At 45.2% G+C, this 6,176-nt stretch overlaps 1 long non-coding RNA gene across 1 annotated transcript in view; it reads right to left on the reverse strand.

The window, feature by feature from the left end:
• LOC310743728 overlaps nt 1-3,636 on the reverse strand; it is a 78,620-nt gene extending 74,984 nt beyond the window's left edge. Inside the window, exon 1 of the long non-coding RNA XR_014539193.1 lies at nt 3,433-3,636. This is a non-coding gene — a long non-coding RNA (uncharacterized lncRNA). The remainder of the gene's footprint in view (nt 1-3,432) is intronic.
• Nucleotides 3,637-6,176: the final 2,540 nt, after the last annotated feature.

A 6,176-nucleotide genomic window follows, 5' to 3' on the forward strand; every position in this document is an offset into this window, starting at 1 on the left:
AGAAGTTTCAAGCCAAGCTGTCCTCGAAATGACTTTGATGCTGATTTGTAGAGCGGGGGAAACAACCAGCTGTCATTCCACAGATGCAGAATGAGCCAGAAACAATTGGTACTGATTGTAATGATAGCGTTTGCAGCCTATGTGGAAGTCAAAAGCTTTTTGGACTAGGGAGCCTTTCTATTCGGAAGGAGGCCCAAGTGCTTTACTCTTCCTGTTGTTCCCTTCCAGCATGACAGCTACAGTGCTAATATCTTAGCATGGTGCCTGATCTTCTGACTATAATCATAAAGGCAGACGGCTATGGAAGAACAATAGACTTTCTGTATTGGGGTAGGTGACATCATGCCTCAATCTCCTGGCAGAAGTAGCAAGTGAGACGGGCAGCAAAATGATGCCATATGGAGTGCTCCCTGTTCAGGGTTTCAGTTACCCTGCCCCCACCCCCAGTTTTCTATTTTATGCCCACCCCACTGTCAGCATCAGCAGAGGTCACTGAGCATGCTTAATCTTCATTAGGCTATTGGAGAGGTCTCCCCTTAGGGTTTTTTTCTTTAAGATTTTGTATACTTCTGTATAGTTTCTCTGAGCCTGGTGACACCTCTGTTAGGATATAGTTCCGTTCCACCTTAAAAGGGACAGGCATGACTATTGTGTGTCACATGCCTGTTTACATTTCCAGCACAGTCTGCTAGGAACTTTCCATTTTGTATATTGCTTTTGTATTGCTGTTTTGCTGGAGACGAAGGGAAGCAGACATGTTTTCCTTTGTTCCTGAACTATGCTGAAAAAAATGCTGTACACAATGCTTACACATGGCTCTGTCCACCTCTTCCATTTTGAGAAGATTTATTCACTCTGCTGATAGAGTGTGCACAGTTCTCTAAATGTTTCGGAGGCTTGTGTCGCTGATTGATGCTGTTCCAAGGGAGACCGGTGATCGCCCGGCTGCCGACCGGTGGCTGGAGCCAGCTGGGGCACTGCCTGATGCCCCCGTCTCCCCGGCAGTATCCCAACAACCTCTGTCATCTGTGTGGGTGGTGCCATTTTAGCTATACAAAGACTAGCATCCAGAATATTAGGACTGCTGTTGGTGTACACAAGTGGGATCTACAACAAGATGCTGCAGAGCTGAGTGCTTCTGTTCCAGCCAGCCAGTCAGCCATGCCCTCCTATACAGTGCTCCATTTCACCACCACTACCTGGCCCCAAGTCAGTCAACAATCCAGGGTCATCAAGCATGCTCAGGTCTCATTAGGCTCAGGGGGGCAAAAATTTACTTTTGCCAAACTTTGGTATTCCCAAAAGCCTACTGTTTAGCATCGGTGGCACTGTTTTAGCTTCTTACAGCTTCTTACAGCCTGCATACTGGATATACAGAATAAACGTTAAACAGTAACTATTCAGTCTGTAAGAGGAGATTTCTATAAAATGTAGGATTATTTTTAGCAACCTTGCTTCCCGCCACCCCTCCATTTCTGTCATTTGGGTGGGGTTTATAAGACTTTGTCACTGTAATAAGTATGCTTTTAGCAGTCTGGTCTGTAGCCCAAGTCAAACTGACCTGGCTATAAGCTCTGGGGAGCTGTTCTCACACAGCTCTGAGACTATATATTATTTTCTGTGACTACAGCCAATTTGGGCCACTTCCAGGTTAACTAGGGAGGTTTATACAGTTGTCGTCAGCATAATCATGGCATGGCCACAAGCACTGATGTTCTTAAGCATCCGGAACAAGCTTCCTCCCATGGCATTAGGAAATTATAATTAAGCAAAATGAAATTGGATTGGATTCTAGCATGCTTTGAAAGTTTATATCTCAATGCCAGGTGTTATTGGTTTCAGAGCCAGACCTAGAGGATTACCTTGGGATATTCTTCCTCATTGCATCACCAGGGAAGCCTAGTGCTGGAACCACAGTGATAAAATATCAGTCCCATCCACAGTAGTGTGTGTGCTGTGTTCACAAACAAGCTGAGTCATGATCGGCTTGCTGACTCCCCTGCTCATTGGTCTCCTGAAAAATCACAATTCATGTGCATGTCTCCTTGTAGGTCCTCATGCTAGCTACTGCTCTGGACCATCCATCCAGGTTTTCCACCTTCACCTGATCAATACTCAGTTTATGGCAGGGGTAGGCAACCTAAGGCCCGTGGGCCAGATGCGGCCCAATCGCCTTCGGATGGTCCGGGAATCAGCATGGTTTTACATGAGCATAATGTGTCCTTTTATTTAAAATGCATTTCTGGGTTATTTGTGGGGCATAGAAATTCATTCTTTTTTTTTCTTCCAATATATAGTCCGGCCCACCACATGGTCTGAGGGACGGTGGACTGGCCCACAGCAGAAAAAGGTTGCTGACCCCTGGTTTACAGGATGGAGGCAGCACGCGACTCAGTCACTGCACTTCATGGCCACTCTCCAGACCAAGAAAAACTCCCAGGCAGAGCAGTTTTGCAGCCAAACTGGGCAGGAAATGCATGCAAGGTTGCTGTCTGTCCTGCCCTCTCCCCATACCTGGATATTTGTCCAGATTGCAACTGAGGAGGGAAAGATTAAACCTCTCCCAACTGCTGTGGACTTGATAAAAATCATAGGTTGCTGGCACCTGCTATTATTATTATTATTATTATTATTATTATTATTATTATTATCTTAAGATGCTTCCTAATGACCCATTTAGCATCATATGTGATTGGGCCCTCAGCAGTCTAGGACTGATATATGGAGGCAGAAAAGGACTGTGCCTGCTGGCCTATAGCAACAACTTTGTGTGTACCACCAACATCAGCCCCCAACATCTGCACATTGTGTGTGCAGTGAACCTCTGCAAAAGTGTGTCCATGCAAGAGGTCACAATTGTGTTCAAGGGAACAATATGTAGTTAATACAAACTACATTCATACAGCAATTTATTCCATTTCTTGAAATCTTCCTGCTAATTTTGGCATTTTATTTCAGCTTTCACGTGTCGTAAAAACCACTTCCAGAAAACTAATGGATTCTAGCATGTGTTTAGCACTCATTTCCATGTTATCTGATTCCAGAAAAAGAAAAAGAAAACCTTTGCAGCCACCGTAACCCAGAAACTCATAGGAGTAAAATGATGAGATTTGGGGCAGTATATTGGCATACGCTTCTTTCCTGCAATTTCCATGGGGGAATTGTGGGGGAACAAAAACATCCATGTGCAGAAAGTGTGGGGGAGCAGCAATATTGTCCAATGACATTTGTTGTGGTGTCGTACCATGCCCAGTGCTGTGAATGAAATTTAGCTCAACATGCCAATATATTAGTCAAGAAGGCACAGATCCATACAAAGGCACCGTCTTGTGCTCAACATTGGGGGGGGTTGCAAGTGTGTGATGTCATGTGCACACTGCCCCCCCCAACTTGGTCTGCCACCCCCCACTCAACCACCGTCCAATGCCATACCTGTTTTTGTTGTCGCTGTTGCTGCCACAAGGCTGAGGCCGCCTCAGCGGGGCCACCTGAGGTGCTTTGGTACATTCCTTTGGTAAATTCCAGGGAGCACACCAGTGCACCTTCCTGGGCCCCCTGCCCACAAATACTGAGGGAGCCAAAGATGCTCCAACCGCTGGAGTTGGTGTGCCTGGTTGGTGTGCCGTCTGAAAGGAACATTGGAAAATGAGACAGAAGCACTAGCATTATAACCAGGAAAACTAACACAATATTCTCCATGTCTGAATGCATTCTTACTGCGCCTAAATACAATATACCCAGTAAGTCACTGGTGCCTAAAAAAATGGGTGTATGTCAAACACATATTTTTCACATTAATATATAAAGCAGGGGTGTGGAGTTTATTATTTCCATTAAAAATAGCCCATGGGGAGGGGGACAAACCCAGGGAAGGGAAGCAGGCAAGAAGAAAACTGCTCAAAGCTAGGAACCCCTTTTCTGCGTAAGTTTGAGATCTCATTGCTTTTAACTCTTTTAAAAATAAATGGGGGGAAACACGTATTTAGCATGCATATGGTTTTCCCTCCATGTCTGGTTTGCATTGCTGAAGAAGACAGTAAACAGCTTTCTCCTTGCCCCATGCGTCCTGCTGCTTTGCTTGTAAGGTTGGACTTCTGCCTTCTCTTGCATTCGGATACATAGATTGATAGGTATTCTTTATGATTTTCTGCTTTTACACACTCCCTGACCCATTCCCTCTCACTCTCTCTGGACATAATGAAAACAGCAGAGCTTCAATAATGGTTTCAGATTGTGATTTGTTTGTTTTTAATTCCTCGAGAGAAAAGAGCCAGACAGCAATCCCCAATGTACACTAAGTTTTCAAAATTTCCTTCCTCTCTAATTTGCTCATTTTTCTTTTTGTCCTCAACTTCTTTCATTCCTTAAACTTCCTTCAGCTCACACTTTGGTAAACCTCCATTGCTTTTCCACTCAGTTTCTCTGTCAGCATTTCTATCCCTTCTACTCTAGGCATATTTTCCCTTCCTGCACAATTCTTTCCCCTCATCACCTGGGCCAGCATTAGGGGTCTGCATAGTCAGGCCCTTCCTGAAGGTCTGGGGGCCCAGAAGGGCCCACTGCCAACCGCTCTGACCTTGCCACCAGGATCCCCACCCACTTGCTATCAGTTCTACAGTTCAGAATCTCCTCTCACCCCATGTGTGTGCTACTTGTTGGCATTTATTATGGGAGCCAAGTCATAAGAAGACTCTGTTCGGATATAGGCACCCACCACATTATATTCCCCAAATTGCAGTGACCAACATCAGACGTTGCCTCTTGGGGAATTTAACATGGTGGCCAACCATTGTAGCACAGAGCTGAGGACTGGCTCAGTTCCCATAATAAGTGTCGCCGCCACCAGGTAATATTATTACGGGCTGTCCCGTGAATCCGCTGGATGAAATAGTGGAAGAACGTTGCCTCAGGAGAGTGAGGAAAATTCTCAGGGATGATTCACACCCTGGCCGGCAATTTCTTGATCTCCTGCCCTCAGGCAGAAAATATAGAAGCATGATTAGTCGCACCAACAGGGTAAAGAACAGCTTCTATCCGTGGGCTGTTAGGCTGCTGAATGAAAAGATAACAACAGGGCAACTGACTTTCAGGTTTGGTGGGTGTGCGTCAGTAAACGAGGGGAATTAAGACCAAGAGGGCTGAGTGGGGGGTGCTCGTGTAATCTCACTGTATACAAGTTGTACAAGTGACAATAAAGTATTTCAAAATTCAAATTTCAAAATTTCAAATATGTTTGCAGGGAGAAGAGGGCTGAGGTAACTGACTTAACAGCAGCAGACTCTGATGTGTAAGCAGCAGCAGCAGATGGGTGGGCAGGCAGGGTCATATCTATGCCATATGTTTAAAGCACACGACTTCCCTCAGATAATCTTTGGAACTACAGTTTGTTAAGGGTGCTGGGAATTGTAGCTCTGTGAGGGGGAATCTTCCATTCTCAGGATTCTTTGGGGAATCCATCTGCTTGAAATGATGTAGAAGATGTGACCCAGGTTGACACCAGGCAGGGGACCATTGGCAGTATCAGCCTAAAGGGCCATTAAAGTCTGGCAGTGGCCCTGCTTATCACTCTTTTATTCCGCTCTTTGCCATTCTTTACATCTCCATGCTATTCCTTCCCCCCTTCACATCCTTATGTGACCCAAATCTGCCATTCTTCTTTTTATTTTCCTGTTTTTAGCTCAGTATGACCCCCTACTTCCTGCCGTCACTCAGTTTTAGCCTTTCCCTCTCCCACCTATTCACCTCTTTCCTCATCTCCCCCTCCACACACAGAAGCACCACTTCCCAGAGCAATGAGGTCACACTTCCAGAACCTTCCATTGTAAGGTCTGTAACCAGTGCTTTTTTTCTGGGGGTACGCAGGGGTACGCATACCCCTAAACATTTTGTGAATCTTTGTACTTTTGTCGATTTACTGTATTAATTTTCCCCAATTTGAACTACAAAATAGTGATTTTCTTGAGTCAAAATGAGAGTACACCTAAACATTTTTTTTTAGAAAAAAGCACTGTATGTAACAATGGCAGCCATAAACCTTAGGAAGCATGCTTTTTCCTCAGCAATAAGCAATCTTGGTCAGAAGCTGCCTGTTGGAGCGGGGGGCTTGTCAATCCCAGCACATCTCAGGGGAAGGTTTGTCTGAAAGGATGGCAGTTGGGGGGAGGGGAATATTTGAA

Source organism: Podarcis filfolensis (assembly GCF_964270895.1).
Source record: "Podarcis filfolensis genome assembly, chromosome: 10".
Taxonomy (NCBI): domain Eukaryota; kingdom Metazoa; phylum Chordata; class Lepidosauria; order Squamata; family Lacertidae; genus Podarcis; species Podarcis filfolensis.